This window comes from Mytilus trossulus, chromosome 1 (assembly GCF_036588685.1).
Source record: "Mytilus trossulus isolate FHL-02 chromosome 1, PNRI_Mtr1.1.1.hap1, whole genome shotgun sequence".
NCBI lineage: Eukaryota > Metazoa > Mollusca > Bivalvia > Mytilida > Mytilidae > Mytilus > Mytilus trossulus.
Genome location: NC_086373.1, coordinates 21044060 through 21069703, shown reverse-complemented (window position 1 = coordinate 21069703; position 25644 = coordinate 21044060). Strand labels below are relative to the sequence as shown.

Sequence of the window (25644 nt, the reverse complement as noted above, 5' to 3'; positions counted from 1 at the left end):
TACATGCTTAGATTCATATGCATCCTTGACTTTTAAATATTCATATTTGAGTGTTCCTGATGAATGTAAATCCAGAAAAGTGCTTCAGATGCTTCAAATTCATAAGTGGTAGTTTTTATTTTTTCCCATCCCAAACCAAGAACCTCTTCAGCGGTTGTAGTTTTTTTTAATAAAAATGTTTTCATTATTTAGATGCTTTTTAATAACATTTGTTCAATCAGTTACAATTTTTGTAGAAGCAAAATAGCGAAACTGTAGCTCTTGTGTCCTTTTGAAATTTTTTAACAAGTTGCAGACCATAGATCAACAAAATCAAAAAAATATATTACATACCATAAGAGTTACTATTCCACAGCTAAGTAATTTAGGGCTTGACATATAAATGTTTTAAAGAGATTTTTGACACAGAATTTTTTTATAAAGTGTTTGCATACAATTGCTGTATGTTAAACTTAGAATAAGCATTAGAGTACTGCATATATATACACAGAAAAGTCTTCAGATGCCTGAAATTCATAAATGTTGTTAATTTATTTCCCATCAAAAACCAAGAACTTCTTTAGAGGTTGTAAGTTTTATATTTTAAATGTTTTCATGATTTGGTGAATTTTAAATTGACTTCAGGGAGCTTATTCACAAAGCATCCGTTAGCTAACGGACCCGTTAACATTTCCGTTAAATATCCGCTAATTTTATTTTGTATTCACAAAGCCTCCGTTAATTAACGCACCCGTTAACGTCTCCGTTAAATGTTCCGTTAAACCCGATAACTAACGGGTACGTCAACGTATCCGTTAAACGAGCACTATGCATATGAATACGGAATTTTTCAATTAAATCTCAGTGAAGAGCCACCATAAAATATTCAATGTTGATTAGGGAAAAACCCCAGGCGTTAGCAATTTCTTTTGTTATTTATAAAGCAAAACTGTTAGTTGGATGCATATGGCAATTCGTCTAGACCTAACAATTATTTTTCACTCGTTAAGCTAGATTCACACTGCCGTCCAGACAAGCTCGATCAATCTCGATCAAGACAAATTAAGCGATCGGGAGACTGGTCTGACTCAATCGACAAGAATGTTCGGGATAGTCTACCTTGCTCGTCATCGACCTGACTTTTTATTCGAGTAAGGATCGAGAAGCCAGACACTCGAGAAGAGATCGTGAATTCGTCGAGTATAGGGATCTAATTGATCGGGAAAGGATCGTATAGAGACCGAGTTTGATCGGAATACAAATAGTTTACCGATCTGTATTCGATTATTTCGATATTTGCTGGACTAATATCCGATCATTTCCCGATCAACGACAACCTATATATACGATATATGGTCCAACTTAATTCGACCAATGCCCGATCGCTTCATGATCACTACGACTTCTTTATTTTTTTCATCCCAGACTAACTCGATCAATACCCGATCTCTACGCGACCACATTCGACAACTCTTGGATCTCTTCTCGGTCATACACTTCATGATCACTGCGACTTCTCTATTTTTTTTCACCCCAGACTAATTCGACCAATACCAGATCACTACGCGACCACATTCGACAACTCTTGAATCTCTTCTCGACCATACACGAGTATACATGACTGCTACACGATTCCCTTTAAAATGTGTGCAGCTTTGATTAACTCTCATGACTTTGCTTTTGCAAAAATATATTGTTACTATTCATTTTAAACTTTTGCAAGGAGGTGTAAAATTCTAAAAGAGATAACAAAGATACAAAAGGAACATTCAAACTCAAAAGTCAAAAACAAATCAACACAGCCATAGCGAAAAACGAAAGCCGACGAGAAAACAAACAGAAGTCTACATAACACAACATAGAAAACTAAAAATTAAACTTAGCAAAACGATACCCAATAAAACCTTTGATGATCTGAGGTGTTTCGGAAGGGGAGTAGATCCTGCATTTTAGATGACTAATTTATCCTTCAAAGTTAGTTTTTAAGAACATGAATATTATATTTTACCTGTTTAATGGTCATTTTTAGTTTGACTGTCCATATTTTCCATATGTACAGATTTTTTGGCAGTACAAAAAAAGGTGTAGTATTATTGCCAACAAGACAACTCTCCACAGGAAACCGAATGACACAGAAATTAACAACTATATGTCACCGTAAGGACGAATGTTTACCAACTTTTTTCTTTTTGAAACAGTTTTATAAAAGAAAATAACACGAAAGACAAATGATTTTTATTTTTATTTTTAGTTAGTGATAGATAACAGTTTCAATAAAGGTATTTTTGGGAAAATATGTGACAACTTTACCCCCTTTTTGTAATATTATTAGTAAAAACAAGCAGTTTGTTGCCATGGATACACCAAACAGAAATATCTTGAACCATTCAACTACTTGGTATCAAATCTATATAAAAAAAATACTGATTGCATACATATGCACATATATGACAAAAACAGTAGGCTTAATTTGTAAGGAAGCAAGGAAAAGGCGATTGCAAAATGTATTTTATAATGCTATCTATAACATCAGTAATAATCCAGTAACAAATCTCATTTTGAAAAAAAGAGCAGTAAAACTCCCATAACCATTTGGATCCTCTTTGTTCAGCTCCTGCAAGGTTTAGTATCTCATACTTTTGATTTTGCCATTTGATTAGGGACTTTCCGTTTTGAATTTTTCCTTTGAGTTCAGTATTTTTATGATTAAAATTTATACTACACACACAATAGTCGCCGTGTCAGCGACTGCATCACCTAGAATTCTTGGCACCCTCTGCTGTCTCCCCCTTTTTGTTCGTCTTCTACGCTCTCTGCAAGTTCCGTCACAGCTGTCTGTCTGCGCTCTAACCACATTGCAAAACATTCCAACTGCTTTAATTCCATGTACATGTAGATATTTTAAATGTACTCAGACCGTCTGTGAACTACCGAATCAAACCAAATAAATGGGGAACGTGTTCATTGGACACAGAAAATGCACCGGCTTGCATATAACGTTATGGATAGTCATTACCCAAGAACGGATAAAGTGACACAACCCAAATTCGCACTTGATCTGTATTTTATTGTTTTACGTTTGATAAAATTTGACTTTGAGGCAAAATAAAATTAGGGAACGGAAACTAATTGTTGGGACGTACGTATACGTACTTACGCACGGACAAGGGTAACACTTTAAAATGACTCTTCCGCTGCAGCGGGTGATATAAAAACATCATTTGTTTTAAAATAAAATTGTACATACCCGATCAATGCCCGACTATCCCTACGACCCCTATACGATCAAATCGATCTGGTCTAGCAGAGATCAGGCTGTGGTCGAGTATAGATGATTTGGTCTAGCTAGTCGAGTAAAGATAGTGTAGAGATCGTGAATTGGTCGGAATAATAGAATATGTATTCAATATTATGAGTGCCGGATTGAAGTCGTAATGGAATCATCAAGGAGTCTTGAATGGTCGAGGTAAGCTCGTGTACAGTCGGATAGAAGTCTGGTAGAATTCGTAAACAGGCCCGTTCAAAATTTTGGTCACTCTTGGTCGTGGAAATGTGGACAATCGGGATAATCGAGTTGGTATGATGTATATGTGATGTGAACTTAGCTTTAGGCAAAGCTGTTAACTTTTTTCTCAAACCCCTTCTCTAATCATTGATCAAATGCAATACAATTATATTTCTGTTAACAGTTATATAAATATGATTAAAAAAATAACTTATACAGGAACTTTACAGCATTTTTTAAAAGGTTTTATAAATAAACAAAAAATATTAATACATATATTTGTGGAAATAAAAAATGATTTTTCATCAATTTTTTATAGGTGCACCTGAGACATACATTGTGTGTGTGTGTGTTTCCCCCCTATGACAACGACAATGTCCATGTGACGAAATTTAACCTTCGCTCAGGGAAACGTTTTCTTTTAGAACCAAAATGTGTCTTGAAAGTAATATACAGAATATATAGCGAATTTCTGAACAAAAAATAATATTTGTGTTTATCTTGTGAAAAAATAAAAATGATCCACAAAAGAAACATATATATAACCAAATAAACAAATAAACTTGTGACAATTCTGCTTTTATTGGTACAAAGTTGCTTAAAACCAAACCAAAAATGGCCCCAAAATATATTTTTGCAAAATTTAGTTTTATATACAATATATAGGGAAAAATCTCAACTGACGAATACTTATGGCCCCACTCTGTGGTTATAAGCCTTTCTATCAGTACGGCCGTGCATTTAGCGACCCCACTGATCCTCGTACAGTACTGATACATAATTTGTTTTGTATATTTTTTTACTAATAATTGATCGTAGAAGCTAAACAGCAATATTTTTTTCATCAAATATAAAATCAATGCAGATCAAAACCTTTTAAATATTTATTCTCATTTTCCCGTAGTGCTCTTTTGTCTGGTTATTGTCCCTTTGACATATTCCCTATTTCGATTCTCGTTGCTTAAGTATGTCCTTTAGTTATTTTTTGCTGTTGAGTTGTTGTATCATTGGCGTATACTCCTTATCCCATATTGTTCATACAATTCAAATTCCGTTTGCTGTACCATTTAAAATCGGATCACCAAAAATATTAACCCAAATGGTTATGGAAACTACCTCAAGAGCTTTTCTTTCGGTCAAAAAATGTGCAAAGGAGGGGATGACTCAAACCTGTTGGACAAAGTAAAAAAAAAAAAAAAAACGTAATATTCTGTTTTTTTTTATTTTTTCAACACCATCCATTATATTTCAAGTGCATTCAGCTTTCAAATTTGAAGACATTTTTCATTCATATGAAGAGATTTATCTTTATTGTTTAGGCAAAATATGCTTCCTATTTGGTCTCCGGTGGAGAGTTGTTTCATTTGCAATTCATCCGCATCTTCTTATTTTTTTTATCCTAATTAAATTTAGTTCCAGGAAAAGGCCACGAACAGGACTAAATATTTAAAACGAGAATGTGTACAAAGTACACGGATGCCCCTCTCGCGCTGTCATTGTATCTCTTAAATTTGCCGTGAAATTTGGATAAGAACTCTTATTTGGCATTAAAATTAAAACGGACGAACGAAAATGGGGCATATAAACAACTTGATCAATATCATTTATATATATAGCACACATCATTTTTCAAAGATAACAAGGCATAATTATCTAGTTTGATTTTAGGAAACTGACACTTTTTATTATCTTCGTCGATGTAGGAAGAAGCTTGATGTTTGCTTCACGTCCAGTGGCAAATATTTAATAAATATCCAATGAATGAGAACAAATATATCTAATAAAAACGCAGTCAAAGTAGTACTTTGTCAAGGATGAAGGGCTAGAAACTAATTGTATTTGTATTCATATTACATATGTTTCTCTGTAAACTTGAACTTAGTTTTCAGAGAGTTCAATAACTATCTCTCTAATTTGCATGGAGCAAAACACTTTCCATACATGAAGCATCAGGTTTACTGCCCAAATTTTGACAGGATATTTTTGTGAGCGTATATATTCATCAAACTACGAAAAACGGATGACAAACTTACATTTTTTTTGTATGTAGGGGGTCATACCCAGCACAGAGACACTTGGATTATTTGAATACACCTGTCGGATACTCCAAGTGGATAAGTTTGAAGTCCATCTAATGCCCTTCAACATCCTTATACATATATACAATAGATTCATAGCTTATGGCTAATGTCAGAGATAGGTTAAGCTTGAATTAATGACACGTACAATATTTAGAGTTGTCAATACAGTAGAAAAGTAAACACATAACAATACGCACATTAAAATTCAGTTCAAGAGAAGTCCGATTCTGATGTCAGAAGATGTAACCAAAGAAAATAAACAAAATGACAATAATACATAAATAACAACAGACTACAGCAGTTAACTGACATGCCAGCTCCAAACTTCAATTAAACTGACTGAAAGATTATGATTTCATCATATGAACATCAGGCACAATCCTTCCCGTTAGGGGTTTAGTATCATACCATCATAACATATATGAGAAGAACATAACCCGTGTCATGCCAACAACTGTTTTTAGAATACATGTGTTTAGTTCCGACGCAAAGACCTTATCAGTGACTCAATATTAACGCCAAAATATGCATCCTTCTGTAATAATTCGATCTTTCTAATAGATTGGATCTGAGAAGGCATTCATATTTTCTCGCAAAACTTTCCTGTGATATTCTTCATCATGCGTAAACACAATCTTTCGGTAATTTGGATTTGTTATAAATTGATATATATATGTCGTGTACAAGTTGCGATTTTGTACAGGTTATAACATGTACAAATATATTGTACATGTTATAACTTGTATAATGCTAAAATACAAGTTATAACATGTACAAAAGTACCTCATACATGTTATAACCTGTACAAAATATTGCTTAAAACTGGTGTTAACTTGTACAAAATATAAGATACATCTTAATGGAGTAAAATATACATTTAAATTCACCAAGGCATAAAGAAAAACAATAAAAAGGCCAAAACGTGTCTTTTTCTGTAGAGGACAATGATCACATAGTTTCAGAAATATATGTTTGATAACTAATGTTGGCAAAATAGGTTTTCATGTATTGTATGTTTTATGTAGTCCATCATAAGTTTGACACTATTTACTAAAAGCTTTTATTTCCTCAATGACAACTACATTATATACTAGTAATCAAATTCTTCCAAAACCTTTGAGAGCGATGCCTAATAATTTTGGGTAATACTCCTCCTTCTCTTTTTATAGCATGCAAAGACTAAAACAATGTCTTGTATGCTAACTCTGTAAAAGCAAGTGAGAGCTGAAATAGTTTTCATTGCACCACACTTTATTATCAATATCTTTGGATCTACTCTTCAACATTTTTTGGCCTTCAGCAGGACTTATGTAAATTTACAACTCATTTTTTTTCATAAACTATGAGATCATTGCATGAGGCGAAAGTTATTTTAATGTTTTAAATATATTATCCTCTACTTTGAAAGCATGTATGTGTGTCCTTTGGATGTTGTCTGCTCAATGGGCTTGTTTTTGTCTTTTAGACACATACATGTACCCATTTCCATTCCCAGTTTTATTTGTAGAAACATCTGTCCTGGCTATCCTCTTATGTCTTTTAGCGTGAAAAGTATTTTACTATTGCCTTCAAAGTGGACACTCACAATTATAATTCATCAAATAAAGATATTTCCATAGATAGGAATAAGAGGATCATAAGAGATGTCCTAAGATATATCGTATGACAAGTCTTAGGAATGCTTCGTAATACCGACCCCTGGACATTAACTGTATCAAAAAAGGACAAAACACACTAACATGAAGGAATAATAATAAAGTTATGAAAATATTATTGAGGTCAATAACATCTATTGCGATAATAGAAATATATCCTTATTTTTCGATTTTGTACAAGTTAAAACCATTTTGAAGCAATATTTTGTACAGGTTATAACATGTTTGAGGTACTTTTGTACATGCTATAACTTGTATTTTTGCATTATACAAGTTATAACATGTACAATATTTTTGTACATGTTATAACCTGTACAAAATCGTAACTTGTACACGACATATACATGTATTTCCCACGACAATTAACACATTTTCAAATTATTTATCTATGTTCTCAAAAATAATGTTCATGCATATTTTTGGGTGAAATCGATGTACATAACAAACGATAAGGAATGTTATTTTGCGTTTAGTTATCAGTTAAACACAAAAGCCACGTGGGTAGAAATGTTTGTGGCAACAATACACTGAAATACCCTCACGGTCATTTGATGTAAAAATCGATTTTACTTAAAGTACTATTTGCACCATTTACTTGAGTGTACTTTTTTTGTGTTTTTTTTATTGCTCAGTGGCATACCGGTATGTTGTTCATATTCGTTAAATCGAGAGCAAAAGAAGAAAAACATACTACCGTTGGTAGGTTTTGCATCAGAGTTGACCGAACGGTATAAAGGGCGAATCAGTGAACTCCCTAAAAATAATAGCGTATCCACGTGGATAAGAGGAGACATTTTTTTTTGTAATAGGCATCTTTCAGACCACTCGTGCAGGGTGTGTACGCTACTTATATCACAAGCCTATTAAATTAAATAAAACATATAAAAAAAATAGTTAAATGAACAAATTAAACCTAAACAAGTTTGTTTTCGATTGAGGTTTTCGACGTATTGTAGCATATTGTCTTGAATGCACAACCGCTGGAAAAAGTTAACACTATTATTATAAAAATGTAAATAAACTTTTTGATCATTGTAGTGTCGAGTCGATTTATAAACCAATGAAAACACCCGACATATCAATTACGTCTAATGTGCATATTAACGCACCCGTTAATAGCGCACCCGTTATCTCAATGTTAACGGACACGTTTGTGAATACCACGTTAATTTTTAACGGACGTACCCGTTAACGTCTCCGTTAAGTTAACGGGTCCGTTAGTTAACGGATGCTTCGTGAATAAGCTCCCTGATCTTTTATAGACTCAATTATGTAGTTTACAATTTTTTTCTAGAATTTAGAGCACCTCATGTAATTGAAAAGAGGGTTTTGACACGATTTGTTTATGTTTTTACATACAATTGCTATATGTTAAACTTTGAATAAGCATTAGAGTACTGCATATAGAAACTACCCATAGTGATTTGTCATAAACATTTTTTTAAAAGAAGTCCAGAATGTAGTTTAAACTAATTTACCTAGAGACCTTCTATTTCTTTTCTTTTTTCTGCTGCGGTATAGAATATTCTTTACATCTGAAAAATGAAATTGATTTTCTTATTAGACAGAGAACATTTAGATTTTTTAAAGATAATTCTTAAGACTTCTAAAACAATTTAATCATTAAATATATATTTTATGGTTATGAAGGTATTTACGAAGTTTTAGTAGTTAAGAAATCTTTATTTTGTTGATAGGCCAATATTATCAACATTTTTATAGCAGCGAATATTATTTGATCTATAAACTAAATATCACCACAATCTACAAGTTACAATCATAGTAAAGTATTACATCATCACTGCTGTGCTCCCACTACTTTTAAAAGTTTTGCACCTGAATCACAAAATGTAAGAACAACAAAAGTCTGTACATTTCACCATAAATACTTTTTTTCAAAATCTTATTCCTGGTTCAACAAATGGCTCATTATATAAATTTTTGTTTAAATGTTCAAAATATTACAAAATTATTTTGAAGTAAATGGATAAGCAGTGAAACATGATATCTTCCTATATATTTCTACTGTATAAGACTATCCCTAGTCGCAAATAACCAAAAGTCAAAACGCTTGCAAAGTGCCACAGAAGAAACTGCTCTAAAGGGATAAAGGAAGATGTGGTGTGAGTGCCAATGAGACAACTCTCCATCCAAATAAAAATTTAAAAAAGTAAACCATTATAAAGGTATATTTTTTGCCTTTGTAGTTTGTTTTCTTCAGATAAAAACTTGATAAAATTAGAATGGAAATGGGGCATGTGTCAAAAAGACAACAACCCAACCAAACTGCAGAAAATCTGATGGTCACAAATGGGCCTTTAACACAGCAAGAAGAACTTTCACTAGGAGGCATGCTTAAGAACATATTAATCAACTAGCTTTTTTTAAGGTACATATGGTAAGCAAATTTTTGTTTCATTTTCTTGAGAAATTCTAAAGAATTGAAATGAACAACAGATAAGGGGTTTATACAGAGAAGTATAGCATAATCCATGGAAAAAATAAGTGTCCATTACAAAAACTTTACAATACATGTGACATTGAAAATTTTGTGGCCATGTGAAGAAAAACATTCTACATCATGTCCCTTTGTAAATCAAATGCTGGCAATGTATTTCAAGCAAAGTAAATACCACAAAAAAAGCCATATTTTTTTCAGATGTCCAATTTCCTGTTATAAATATACTCGATGATGAATTATGTCTGTTTCTTGACAAATTTTGATGAGGATAAAAGATATAAGGTTAAAAACTGTTATCAAAACATCAAATAGATATACACTAAAACTGGACATGGTCAGTTGTTTGACCAGAAGGTTGGTCAATTTGATTTATGTATCAGACACATTAATGTCCATCAGGTTTTATTACCTGTATCTCACCTGGACAGGTAGTTAACGACTTATTTTATGTTAAGTTTATTGACACACCTCTGTTCAACAGATTAGTTCCCTGTGGTCCTGTCATTAAATCATGATAGTACTGACCAACTCACCAAACAGATGCTTTACAACAAGTATTAATAACCAATGCAACATAATCTTAAAAACCATGTTTGGTTAGAAAGTATGGTGTAAAATTGTAGGATAAACAGAACTTTTATTTCTGGCAAAAGTTCAATGAGCCTCACAGATCCTTGCATCCATTGAATTCAGATAAGCAATTGTCAAGTGCGAGGTTTAGCATAAAACCAGGGTCAATCCATCTTTTTCTAGAGCTTTTGATTTTGACATTTGATTAGTATGATTATAGGGACTTTCCTTTTTAAACTTTCTCTGAGTTCGGTATTTTCATGATTTTACTTTTCAAACAAATTTTATATTTTTGTTGGACAAGGGCATCATCCATGTTTATTCTGTTCAAAGAAAAACGCAAAGTTGATTTTTGTTTTTAATTTCAATGTATGGTTTCAATAACTGCAATACCTTTCATAAGTTTTGAAAAGAATTGATTTTAGTATGTTTACTAATAATTAATTTGACTTCACAAAAAATTGTCAACCCCTTGGTGGGAAAAAAAAGGTCCTTTAAGGTGGTACCTAACACTACAGGGAGATAACTCTGTAAAAACAGCTGAACGTTTTAATTACGTGGTGTTGTAAAAGGAATATTAAGCTTCTCAATGATCAAAATTGGTAATTGTCAAACTGCTATATAACCAGTGTATTTTTTTCTGACAAAACAGTTGGTTCAAAATTTTTGATTTTTTTTATATTTTTGTTAAAGGGTCAAAGTAAGTACTTTGATAAAATTTTATGAAAATTAAACGAGCCAAATTAATTTTAGTCCAAGTGTTGGGTACCACCTTAAAAGTTAATGGAATTTCCCTGCTAATTATCAGAATAGATAAACCGTAAATCCTTAACCCATTAACTTTTGAAAAATGATTAAATCAACCTTAGTGACCAACCATTATTTAACATGTACTGTGGATTCATTTATTTTCGTGGGTACCAATTTTCGTGGATTGAGGAAAACTTACATGTTCATGGATATTTGATTTCGTGGTTTTGCCGAAGTCAGCATAAAAGCCATGAGAAAATTGTCATTCGTTGAGCATTTAATTTCGTGGTTCAACTGTTTCCACGAAATCCACGAAAACTGGTATCCAACGAATAATAATGAATCCACAGTAAATGATCTGATCATTGGTCTCATGCTGTAACATATGACATTAACCCAATTTTTATTATAATCTTTGTCTTATGTCAGACAAGACTTCAAACAGAAAATCACTAGTAAATAGAGTGTCCTTGTCAATAAACCTAATTAAACCAACACTTTACTTGCAAAAAACTAATTCTAGGTTTATGAATTCATATTAGAGCTTTTAACATTGAAAAAATGTGAATAATTTGTTTCAAAAGTGTGCAATATTCTAGACTTCTGTGATAAGTATTGGGTTGATGATATCAAATAACTTTTTATTCAGTTATCTTTCATGATGAAACTTTTCTCTAAGAACTCTAAGTGTCAACTCAAAGGTATTGTATGTTTTGTTCCTAGTGACAAGCTTAGTACTCAAGCTTTTCTACTCTTTCAACTTTGATAACACTTCAATTAACAATTGACTCAAGAATTTGCACCAAGCATGTCAAATGTGGAACAATATTCTACAAGAATCCAGCAAGAAATAATGTAAAAAGAAACCTTACAAACTTATTAGGATGGTCAACAGGCAAAACCACATATTTGATTATAAAATAATTTTATCAAGTCAAATTAAAGGGTACAATACTGTGGATGACACGAGTGGTCACTTTTAACTTAAAATTTGTTTATGGCACCTTCAATAATCTGGTCAAAACCACAAATAACAACAATATCACTAATAACCATAACATGAAGAACAACAAGTAGCAAAAGAGGTGGAGAAGTAATTACTGACTTTTTGTATCTTCAAATTTTATACAGTCATAGGGCAGGAAATAATAATGAACTGCTCACCTTTCAATAATGTTGGTTTCAGTTTTTTGTGTATTGGATAAAATTTCATCTTTATATATATTTAATAGGTAGAAAACAAGTTAAATTAGGTGTAAATTGTAATAACAACAAATGGGATGTCTACTTCAATTATGATACAAATGGGATGTCTACTTCAATTATGATACAATATATCATCACTGAGGACACGTAAGGGGAACATAATAACACTGAAGGATAATCTATTTGTCCATTCATATAAAAATTGTCCAAGAATGTGTATTGAGTCTTGACCGAATTACTGCTAGGGAAAACAAGGTTAACTTCAATGATTATAAGTACATGGTCAATTGCTTAAGACTTAATCATCAAGTCAGCCATGTTCTTGTGGGTGTCAAAAGTCAATTTTCAGACACTAACAGACCTAGCTTACTTGTTTTTTTTTCTCATTGTTAAAGGTCGTTTGGTGACTGTAATGGTAATTAATACCTATGACCATTTAATTTCTAGTTTAGAGGTGTCATATTGGCAAAAAATTTCCTATGTGTATTTCAATAATAATAATGATCAGTAGTTATATGGCCGTGGGTTTGCACTATCTTTGCCAGTTTTATGCCTCTGAACGTCTTGTGTAAGATACAGATGTGAAGCCTACCCCTCCAGAAAACCGAGTTTTAGCCAATTTCAATTTTCCAAGTCCGTATTTGTGCTCAAAATGCTTCTTATACATGAGAAACATGAATATGGATAGCCTCAGGTTGACGGAACATGCATAACTTTTAAAATAAGTATTATAAAGTGAACTTCTAAAAGTATGGAACGCCATTGGAGCCAAATAACGATTATTAGGGTCCGCCCGTCAAATGACGATCACCGCATGGTAAGGGTTAATTGTATTTTGATGAAAACCTAAGTTTGCACTATACCCTTACTGAGGCAATCTACAACAATGAGTTTCATTTGACCTTCATCATACTAAAAAGAATATATGATTGCCAATGAGACCAAATACGGTAATATTGAAGTAAGCAATTATAGTTTAGATCAATGTACAACCTTTTGAACAATGAGCAAAAGCTACACCATGCAGTAAGCTATTGTATGCTTTAATGCTAACTGTAGTCGCCCTATGTCCCCCTTGGGACTAAGTGGATTAAGTCAAGTTATGTCAATGCTTTGCATAAGTTCATTTCTTCAGATTTATATGCATTTTGTATAGGTATCTAAATTTCCATTTTTTTTTACAGGTAAGTGGAAGTTAGTTCATATGTTTTGACTCTCAGCAATGGAGTAAAATAATTGGTTCAACTATGTTTTTTAAACGATGAACAGATGCAGACATGAATATGGACCTTCTAAAAATTACTTAAACCTGTCTTTTGCCCTGTGGTCTTTATTTTTCACATTGAAGATTTTTTTCTATACAAAATAAAATAGTAAAAACATAACAATGTTTAACCCTGCCACATGTTCATGTGCCCATCCCCAAACAAGAATGTCTCCAGTGGTAGTCATGGCTGGCATCTGTTTTATTCATTCAGGGGCATGCATAATTACCCTACAGTATGTGGCACAATTTTCTGTTAGTTTACTGAAGGTCATGGATTAAATACAAAGTACGTTGGTGTCTATCACCATGTAAACTGATCTTAACTAGGTGCAAATTCAGATTGAGCAAAGCAGCATACCGTGTCCCCCTCCACCTAATAAAGAATCATATGAATAGAGCCTCCAGGTGCTGGATTTTCTTACTGTGTTGAAGACTTACCGGTGGCCTTGGGCTGTTTTCTACTCTTTGGTTGGGTTGTTGTCTCTTTGACAAGTTCATTTGTCCATTCTTAATTTAAATAAAGTAGAAAAATAGTCAAAATAAGGTCCTTTTTAAGTTTTTAATTTCAGGAGCTTCAGCTGGAAGTTTCTTTAAAAGTATTGCAGGAGGCATAAAATAAAGATATGAAAGTATCATAGAGGTGTCAATAAGTCCATCTGTCTATGAAGTTCCTACAATACATCAGTCAACAACTGAATACAAAACCATGTAACCAAGTCTGATAAACACAATACTTACTGGTTTTACACATACATATACCAATATTTCTTCTTTTGCTACTGAGGTTATTGGCAATATTCAACTCTGCCAACTACAATAAGAAAAAGTTTTATTTTAAATGTTTGTCTTAAGGAGGTCACATATAAATATATTTAGTTCAATATCAGTCAACCACCTCCTCCTGGAGGGTTGGGTGCCCTCATGTTTAACCCCCGCCACATTTTATATGTGCCTCTCCCAAGTCAGGAGCCTGTATGTCAGTGGTGTTGTTTGCTGTGCTACACATATACTTTTATACATTGTTTTGTACATAAAGTTGGTTATTATTTTCTTGTTAGAAATGTTTTGTGCTTCACAGTTTGTACTTTCTGGGCCTTTTAGCTTAATATGCGATATGGGCTTGGCTCATTGTTGAAGCTGTACAGGGACTTATTTCTGAATATTCTAGTCTCTTGAGGAGAATTGTCTCATTAGCAATCATACCACAGCTTTTATTTTTTATCCAAAACAAGAATTTTGCTTTCATTCATGCCCAATAAAATGTTGCTTTCATTCATGCCCAATAAATTGTTGCTTTCATTCATGCCCAATAAAACGTTGCTTTCATTCCTGCCCAATAAAATGTTAAGTGTATTATACTACTTTTTACTGGAACAAAACCATGCTTTACCTATTATCATGTAGAAGTAAATGGGGATGGTGTATAAAACTAATTATATACTTTCCACACTTTGGACTACAATTGTAGACAACTATCAAATGGCATACAATCCTCATCTAGTTACATTCTCTCCTGACACTGTTTTTTTCAACCAATAAACCCTGGACACCACAATATAGACAACCTTTCATAATTTGGGATTGTAATGGTCTTTGTAAGATTTGTTGGACTGTGACAAAAAGAATTATTATTGGCCTTATTACAGCTCTCATCAACATCATATTTGTTCTTCGTTATTATTCAATATCAACTACAAATTCTTTTCATCTTGAAATATAATCTAAAGCTACTATTACACAGACAATATCATTTATCAAAGAAAAAAATATATTAACCAAATTTATAGGATTTAATATCTGATAAGCAATAATTGAGGGTAGTAGAGTGGCATCAAATTAAGCATACCAAAAAGTAATAACTTTCATGACATTATAATGGATGGGGGCTGGTATATCTATGAAAAAATAAAATCTTATTAAATTCCTTAGTTCTTAACACTTGCCAAATTGTAAGAAATTTGGTTTATGAAATAATAAGCTGTTTAATATGTAGGTTGTGTAGGTTGTTTTTAATATGTTGCAAAATTATTGCTATGTCTTTATCAATGAGAGTAATGCTGAGATTGGGAATGCATATCTACAATGTATCAGCAGATTTTCCTGAAAAAATACAATAATTTAGCCTGCATATTAGTCCATTCTCCAAAAATTGTAAAAATAGATGCACAACATTATAATTTCGAAATTTACAGTACTTTAATCTTGTTTCATTCCTAGTGTTTTTTCAGATATTATGTTAAACAAAATATAGTATGATTGCTATTGAGACAACTTTCCACCATTGAACGTGATTTTTAGCAAATTATAGGTCACAAACATATATGTTTATTGCTTTTATCTTTAATAGATTAATATAGCTAAATTAATGTTAAATGAAAAGATATCTTTACCAATAACATATGTTAATCATTTTAGAAACTTTGTCATTGAAGTGAATAGGTTAAGAGTGTATATTAAAGTGTAGATTAACTAAAAGTCCTTCAAAGTGCTTAAAACTCTTATTGGTATATTATTCATTCCTTTATTTTCTTTTACATAACTTTTAATTTTAAAGTCATGAAAATTTTCCCTAGCATATTGAATTTTCACTGAACTGTGTCATTTCAAGAATTCTGTAATTTTAGCACTTGTCAACACTTAAACACACATTTTAATTGTTAAAAGAAAGCCAGAATATAGTTTAGACTATAGTTTATCAAACTTTAAAAGATTTTTAAAGTAAAGCAATTAAGGCAGTCTGGTATAGACTTAAGTGAAATGTAATAAATTGCAAGTTCTATTTTTTTAGGTGGAGAGGAGGGGGGTTCTCGCATAGTATAAAACAAGTTAAAAGGAATTAATTGATGGTTGTTTGAACACATAACAAGTTACATTTTAGAAATATCAGTTTCATTATCTAAGGGGAATAACTCAAAGGATACTATTGGACTATTTACAAACAGTCAAGAATTATAAAGGGTAAAATAAAGTTGATATTTTTATACAATTGTATTTATTATAATATTGGTCAACAAATCTTTAGACTTAATACAATTTTTCCTGTATAGTACTTTCTTAACTTTCCATAAAACAAGCATTCTGTGAGTACTGTGGATTCATTTATTTTCGTGGGTATCATTTTTCGTGGATTGCTTAAAACTTGAATATTCGTGTATAATTGATTTCGTTGTTTTGCCAAGCTCGGTATACAAAGTATACTGAAAATATGATATTGTTGAACATTTGAATTTGTGGTTTACCTGTACCCACGAAAATTGGTATCCTACGAATAATAATGAATCCACAGTATTAACTTGCATAACATAATCCTCTACTAGTTAAAAATTTTATTGTAATGGAATTAAGTTCTTACTACATCTATAACTTTTCATGGTGTAAACTAAATAACAAATATCAAGTCAATTTATTCAAGCATGATGGGTAAACATTGTGGAAAATTCATAATCAAAGGGAATTTTCTAAGTCCAAAGACCATAACTCTGCGCAAAATCATCATACCCGAACAAAATTTCGACTTGACCGGTAACTTGTCATGATAAATCTATATACCAACGATCAATAAATCTATATACCAACGATCAAATCAATATCTTCAAGCATGACGAAAAAAAGTGAGGAAACTCATTATGGGAGTGAATTTTCCAAGTCCAAGGATCATAAATCTGCACAAAATCTCAGACTGGCCCAAAATTCCAATAGGTCTGTAACTTGTCATGATAAAACAATATACTAGTATACCAAATATCAAATCAATCTCTTCAATTGAGAAGAAAACAATTGTGGAAAACTGATTTGCCAGACTGACAAATGGTCAGACATACAGACAAACAGACAGAATGAGTGCAAAAACAAGAGGAAACTGGCAATCATAGCTTAAACTACACATTCTGACCTAAATACAAGAACATTGTATTTAAAGTGTCATATAAAAATATTAACATTCTAGGTCACATATAATTTCCCCTGCTACAGGATAAAATGTTTCGTTTGTCTACCTGTATTGTAAATTCTGAAAATTTTACAAATTATTCATTATCACAAAAATATAAGATTGTATTAGTGATGGGGGATAGGAACTTTATCAGGACTCTAGGATTCAGTGTTTTTAAGCTTCGGATCTGGGAATTCTTTTTTCCAATCTGGGGATGCTGGATTTAGATTTGTTTAAATTCAGGACCTCAGGATATCGTGCCTACAAGCCTAGACTTGGGGATCAGGAACCCTCCAAATATAACAAAATGAATGAGGGTGGTAATGGGGGTACCTTCATGACGAACAACGGTATAAAAATCTTTAAACATTACGTCAACACTAATTTTTAGTGCATGACGATTTACACTTTCTTTTAGACGGTAAAAAATCAATTGATTTTGCCAAATCATGATAAATTCTTTCCAAAAATAACGGTTACGATAATTATTTGAGACCTCTGGAGAATGAAGACACGAGTGCACACACTGAAATGTCTCGCCTTCTTTACAAATCATTGATATGATGTTGATAGTCCTAAGTATAAAGCTTAAAGAAATGAGGTCAAAGTCAGATGAACCATGCCAGGCAGACATGTACAGCTAACAATGCTTACATACAACAAATATAGTAGACCTATTACTTATAGTTAAAGAACAACAGACCAAAACACAAACATTTAACACTGAGCAATGAACCGTGAATTTGAGGTCGAGGTCATATTAAAACCTGCGAGACTGACATATAGATCATAAAATATTTCCATACACCAAATGTAGTTGAGCTATGGCATATAGATTAGATAAAAAGACCAAAACTCAAAAACTTAACTTTGACCACTCAACCATGAAAATGAGATCAAGGTCAGATGACATCTGCCCGCTAGACTTGTACACCTTACAATCATTCCATACAACAAATATAGTAGATCTATTGCATAAAGTATGAGAAAAACAGACCAAAACACAAAAACCTAACTATATAAACCACTCAACCATGAAAATCAGGTCAAGGTCAGATGACATCTCCCCGCTAACATGTACACCTTACAATCATTCCATACAACAAATATAGATTTATTGCTTAAAGTATGAGAAAAACAGACCAAAACACAAAAACTTAACTATAACCACTGAACCATGAAAATGAGGTCAAGGTCAGATGACACCTGCCAGTTGGACATGTACACCTTACAATCATTCCATACAAGGAATTTACTAGCCCTATTGCTTATAGTATCTGAGATATGGAATTGACCACCAAAACTTAACCTTGTTCACTGATCCATGAAATGAAGTCAAGGTCAAGTGAAAACTGTCTGACGAGCATGAGGACCTTGCAAGGTACGCACATACCAAATATAATTATCCTATTACTTATAATAAGAGAGAATTCAACATTACAAAAAATCTGAACTTTTTTTCAAGTGGTCACTGAACCATGAAAATGAGGTGAAGGACATTTGACATGTGATTGACGGAAACTTCATAACATGAGGCATCTATATATACAAAGTATGAAGCTTCCAGGACTTCCACCTTCTAAAATGAAAAGCTTTTAAAAAGTTAGCTTAAGCCAACGCCGGATCACTATCCCTATGTCTAGCTTTCTGCAACAAAAGTTGCAGGCTCGACAAAAATTCAACACTGAGCAATGAACTGTGAAAATGAGGTCAAGGTCAAATAAAACCTGCGCGACTAACATATAGATCATAAAATATTTCCATACACTTAATATAGTTGACCTATGGCGTATAGTATTTGATAAAAAGACCAAAACTGAAAAAATTAACTTTGACCACTGAACCATGAAAATGAGGACAAGGTCAGATAACATCTGTCCGCTAGACATGTTCACCTTACAATAATTCCATACAACAAATATAGTAGACCTATTGCTTAAAGTATGAGAAAAACAGACCAAAACACAAAAACTTAACTATAACCACTGAACCATGAAAATCAGGTCAAGGTCAGATGACACCTGCCAGTTGGACATGTACACCATCCAGTCCTTCCATACAACGAATATACTAGCCCTATTGCTTATAGTATCTGAGATATGGACTTGACCACCATAACTTAACCTTGTTCACTTAGCCATGAAATGAGGTCGAGGTCAAGTGAAAACTGTCTGACAGGCATGAGGACCTTGCAAGGTATGCACATACCAAATAGAGTTATCCTATTACTCATAATTAGAGAGAATTCAACATTACAAAAAATCTGAACTTTTTTTTCAAGTGGTCACTGAACCATGAAAATGAGGTCAAGGATATTGGACATGTGACTGACGGAAACTTCGTAACATGGGGCATCTATATACAAAGTATGAAGCATCCAGGTCTTCCACCTTCTAAAATATAAAGCTTTTAAGAACTGAGCTAACACCGCCGCCTGATCACTATCCCTATGTCAAGCTTTCTTCAAGTTGCAGGCTCGACAATAAAATTATTAGAAGAACCACGGTAAAATTTTATCCAATTTGACGCTAACGATAGGCGAAAATGACCATTTGATGCCTGACAGTAAAGGGCATTACTCTGTTAACTACTACCCTCAGTAAAAAATATATACAAAACACAGGCACTTGTTTCTATCCATACGAAGGTCGACTATCCATACTTCTATTTATATGGATAGTCGACCTTCGTATGGATAGAAACAAGTGCCTGTGATACAAAATATCAAATGGGAAGGTTCTGCCAAGCTTGTATTTCAAAATAAAGCATGGAAAACTTGACTGTCACTTGGAAAAATTACTCTGGGTACAGAGTCGAGACCCTTACTTGTTAAACATTGACAGTGAATACATATTTATTTTACTTTTTAAAAATTTTAGTTTTTTTCACTTTTTCATTCAAATGTTATGGCTTACAATATACTAATTATAATCTAGGTGTTTTTATAAGGAGCATCTTTTGTTACAAGCATATTTTTATATAACAGCAACAACTGTTTTCAAAGTTTTAAAACAAAACGGGAGCAAACCTCGTTGACTCAGGGTTTCTGAACAGTGAGAAATCACTCGCGTGTTCTAGTTTCACTTTCACAATCACATGGCCAATCGTCGTTTTCCGGTAATTTCCGTAGACATTTTCCCGCGCTAATCATAGACTGGTAATAAAAAGCTCCACAGGGCGCAGCTTTATACGGCCGCAGAGGTCGAACTCTGAACAATTTGAGTCAGTATGCCATATGGTCTATATGGACACAATATTCAAGCTTGATACAGCTCTAAATTTGGATTGTGATTAAATATTTGACACAGAAAGGTTTTTGACACAAAATAAATGTGGTTTTATGAACTTAAAATTATTTTTTTACCTTTTATGGTCCAATATTCAAAAAAATAAATACATGAATTCATTTTTTTTTATGAAATCTTACAAAGTTTAATTTTGGACCCTTTTGACCTCAATGTGAACCAATTTGATAACAGGGCCTAAAAATCAAAAATCGAAATTCTTGGTTTGATTCAGCATATATCAATGAACCCCAAATATTCAAATTTTGTTAAAATCAAACCTGAGACTACTCTCAGATCAAACTTAGTTTAATTTTGGACCCTTTGGACCTTGATGTAGACCAATTTAAAAAACGGACCTAAATTACAAAACAACTTAATACACAGTTAGATTCAGCATATCAAAGAAGCCCAAGAATAAAACAACCATTGAAATTGGTTAAGAAATAAGCAATTAATACAAAATAATAGAAAAGTATTGTTTTTGGTCCCTTTTTGGCCCCTGATTCTTAACAGTTCGGACCATAACCCCCATAATCAATCCCAACTTTTCTTTTTATTTTTGGTCTGGAACCTTGTGGCACAATTTCAGAAAGATCTATCACTTACACACAAGTTATTGAATTTGTCGGGAAACTAGAAAAAACCTTATTTTGACCCCTTTTGAGCTCCTTATTCCTACAGATCATGGCATATCTGTAGCCAGGGGGGTTCAGGTGGTTTGGACGAACATCCCCCCTTTGGAAATCAAATAAGCACTGTTAAATCCAACGTTCTGTGACTGTTAAAGTCGAGTTTGTGAGTCCAAATAACCCCTATTAAATATTCCTGGCTAGGGGCCTGCTTGGATTGTTCTATCGTTGTACACACTCAGTCTGGTAATTTGCCCAAATCTGCAAATTTGTAGACAAATGTGCAATTTTATTGGTTATACTGTTTATTTTTATGAGAAAAACTGGCTGATTTATTGCATGATCTAAAATATTTTAAACAAATACCAAAAATTTGTGTTTCAGAATCATTTTTTCCCCCAAATAAGCCATTTTAAGGGGAGATAACTCTTTTAGTAAAAATATAATTTGGACTGATAGGGAATTTTTTAATTTTTTACTTGTAGCAAAGAAACAAGCTCGGTGACACCATTTTTTATTTTTATTTTTTAAACAATTTTAAAACCTATCTTCTCACAATTCATTTCAAAATTCAATCTTATAGATTTCTTTTTGTGAACAAAAATGTTTTTTCATGATCACTCTTAAGAAAATTTAGGCAATTTTCAAAGACTCATTGCTTGAAAAAAAAGCATGATGACCCATCCTTTTTTATAATATATTTGAAAAGAGCATAGTAAAATCTTCATTTTGGTTAAGTATCAGAAAATTCTATCTCTGTAAAAATATACTGATGATATACCTTAAAAGCACAAAGTTTTGTAAGATCCTAAAGTCAATAATATTTGACACAACTGGTCTCTTTTTGTGGAATTTGTTTCTTATCCTGGTGCTATAATTTCTCTGAGTATTGTCACACTGTACATATTTGGTACAATCTAATAAATTATTTATTGCATGTGTCCAAGGATAGTACTATACAAATCCTTGATTTGTTCAAAAAAAAGGAAAAAATAGATGAAGTTAAAATACTTCACAGAATGACAACATTGATATGGAGACTTGTGGCTTTTTTTCTATCTCTAGTTTTTACTTTTTTTTTCTCATTTATTGTTTTCCTTCAATTTTTCTTTTAAACATATTTTATTTGAAAGCAAAGCCTTTCAATATTTTTAGGTTCTCAATTCTGTTTCTATTTGAGTGATTAAGTACTATATTTTAGTTCTATTTGAATGCATATTTATATAGGATAAAACATGTAAATCATTGTACTAATGGGTCCATGTAGATTGAATCAGTCAATCAAATGGTTTACCCTTTTTTTATACCCTCAATGTTGACTTTGATTTTCTTTTAATAGCAAAACACATAGATCATATGCAACCATGCATCTCTAACTTAGGAGTTTAAAAATGGAGGCCACATGAATACGGATTCAATGAGGTAAAATTATTCACTTGCTAGTGAATATTTCATCAGCAATGTTTGTTGACCTATTTTGGAAAATTTGAACCAAATTGACTGCTTGAAGTGAATTATTAATTCACTATTTCACTCATTTCATAAATGATTGAGAAAAAAAATCATCTTTTTCATATTTCGCAGCATATTGCTACTTCAACAAGAGTGCACAAGCTGAAATATCTCGCCTTCTTTACTAATCATTGATATTGTGTTGATAGACCAAAATATAAAGCTCTATTACAACTGTCACATAAACTCAACATTAACCAAGAAAACTAAACATTGATCAATGAACAATGAAAATGTGGTCATGGTCAGATGAACCATGGCAGGCAGACATGTACAGCTAACAATTCTTCAATTCAACAAATATAGTTGACTTATTGCTTATAAATTAAGAAAAACAGACCAAAACACTAACACTTAACACTTAGCAATGGACTGTGAAAATGAGGTCAAGGTCAAATAAAACCTGCATAACAGACATATAGATCATAAAATATTTCCATACACCAAATATAGTTGACCTAATGCATAAAGTATTAGAAAAATACACCAAAACTAAAAAACTTAAATTTGACCACTGAACCATGAAAATGAGGTCAAGGTCAGATGAAACCTGTCAGCTAGACATGTACACCTTACAATCATGCCATACACCAAATATAGTAGACCTATTGCATATAGTATAAGAAAAACAGACCAAAACATAAAAACTTAACTATAACCACTGAACCATGAAAATGAGGTCAAGGTCAGATGACACTTGCCAGTTGGACATGTACACCTTACAGTCCTTCCATACACCGAATATACTAGACCTATTGCTTATATTATCTGAGATATGGACTTGACCACCAAAACTTAACCTTGTTCATTGATCCATGAAATGGGGTCGAGGTCAATTGAAAACTGTCTGACAGCATGAGGACCTTGCAAGGTTCACACAAACCAAATATAGTTATCCAATTACTTATAATAAGAGAGAATTAAACATTACAAAATATGTTTACTTTTTTTTCAAGTAGTCACTGAACCATGAAAATGAGGTCAAGGACATTGGACATGTGACTGAAGGAAAGTTCATAACATGAGGCATCTATATACAAAGAATGAAGCATCCAGGTCTTCTACCTTCTAAAATATAAAGCTTTTAAGAAGTTAGCTAACGACGCCGATGTCTAGTTTGTCTCATAAATGTGCTGGTACTCCACTGTTCCATGTTAGGGGAAGGTTGAGTGCTTACACACATGGTTAACACTGTCATCTTCTAATTGTCCCAGTGGACTGTTGAACAATGGTTGTTGTTGGTTCATGTCAAACTGACTTATTTTTTGCTTGTTTTGTAATAAATAAGGATGCTAATTTTCACATCTTAAATGTTTTACATTTTTCATGTTGTTATTTTTAAAGTAGATTATACTCTTTGGATTGTTCTTATTGTTATAACTGCTAACTTCTACTTAATTATACTCTGGTGGATAGTTGTCTCTTTGTCTATCATATCCTGTGGATTCATTATTATTCGTTGGATACTAATTTTCGTGGGTACAAGTAAACCAAGAATTCAAATGTTCAATGAATAACATATTTTCTATAGGCTTTGTAAACAGAGATTAGCAAATCCACAAAATTAAATATATATATATGATGAGTTTATAATTATACACGAATATGCAAGTTTTCAGCTATCCACAAAAATTGATACACACGAAAATAAATGAATCCACAGTAAGACTAATGTGTTAAATTGATTAATTTTTAAAGCCAGAAAGGGTATTGTTGGTTAGTGCAAATTTATTTCTCAAGTATTATTTGGCCAATTTGCTCAGAATTTATAGTTTCAAGTTGTCATGAGAAAAAGAGGAATAAACAAGTTCTGTAAGATACAAGATTTATTTTCTCTGGTGGCCATGCATTCTATCTAAATGGAATTCCTTAGAAGGGGACCTTCTGTGATTCCTGTGAACTCTAGGTAAACTTGGCTCAGGCTGAGTAAAATAGGAGATGAAAATGTGATTTATTATAGGGTTCTACAGGTAACTCAGTGTCATAAATGCTGCCCTGTTGCCATCCAGTCAACATCATAATATTATGAATTGTAGTTTAAAGAGATTTTTTAAATCAACTAATCAGAATTAAAGATTTCATCCACAGTTTTTCATTCAAATCAATCAAATGAAAAGTATATGTAAAATATATCTTAAAATTAAAATTGGATAAAGTGGTTTAAAAAGAAATAAAAAAGGGGAAGAACAGTACAAAGATAATAAGTGATAATTGATGCCAAATGATGAAAAAACTTACATAACACATTTGGTCAGGTAAATAGGAGTGAGACAAGTGACACTTTTTTTCTGTTCATGAACTTTTTATCTTCACAATTTTTTTTATATTAGTAGATCTTGTATACAGGAACAAAGAAAAACAATGCTATATATGTATAGTTTATTACAACAAATCATTATGGCATACATTATAGGATGATTCCACTAAGTAAACACATTTACTTTTCACAAATCTTCATGATATTTGCTTTTGACAGCATACCAGCAACTGTGGATCAACAAATATTTCACAGATAGATATCTCTGCATCAAATATATTAAGTAGATCCAATGATGCATAGCAGATTAAAAAGTAACTAACTCTGAGCTTTGTTGACATTTTTGAACTTGTTATAGACAAAATTCCTCTCATGATTTTTTTTTTAAATCATGTGCTAATTAAATAAAATATATACACATTCATGATCTACTTAATATATTAAGTAGATCATAATATATCAAGTAGATCCAATGGTGCATAGCAGATTAAAAAGTAACTAACTCTGAGCTTTGTTGACATTTTTGAACTTGTTATAGACAAAATTCCTTTTTT

At 32.4% G+C, this 25644-nt stretch overlaps 1 long non-coding RNA gene across 1 annotated transcript; it reads right to left on the bottom strand.

Annotated features, from left to right (window-relative positions):
- Positions 1 to 482: 482 nt before the first annotated feature.
- On the bottom strand, positions 483 to 20523 carry LOC134718487 (uncharacterized). The gene is made up of 4 exons (XR_010107391.1): positions 20434 to 20523; positions 14213 to 14285; positions 8699 to 8755; positions 483 to 506 (listed from the first exon to the last, which is right to left on the bottom strand). It is a non-coding gene; the product is annotated as an uncharacterized LOC134718487 (long non-coding RNA).
- Positions 20524 to 25644: the final 5121 nt, after the last annotated feature.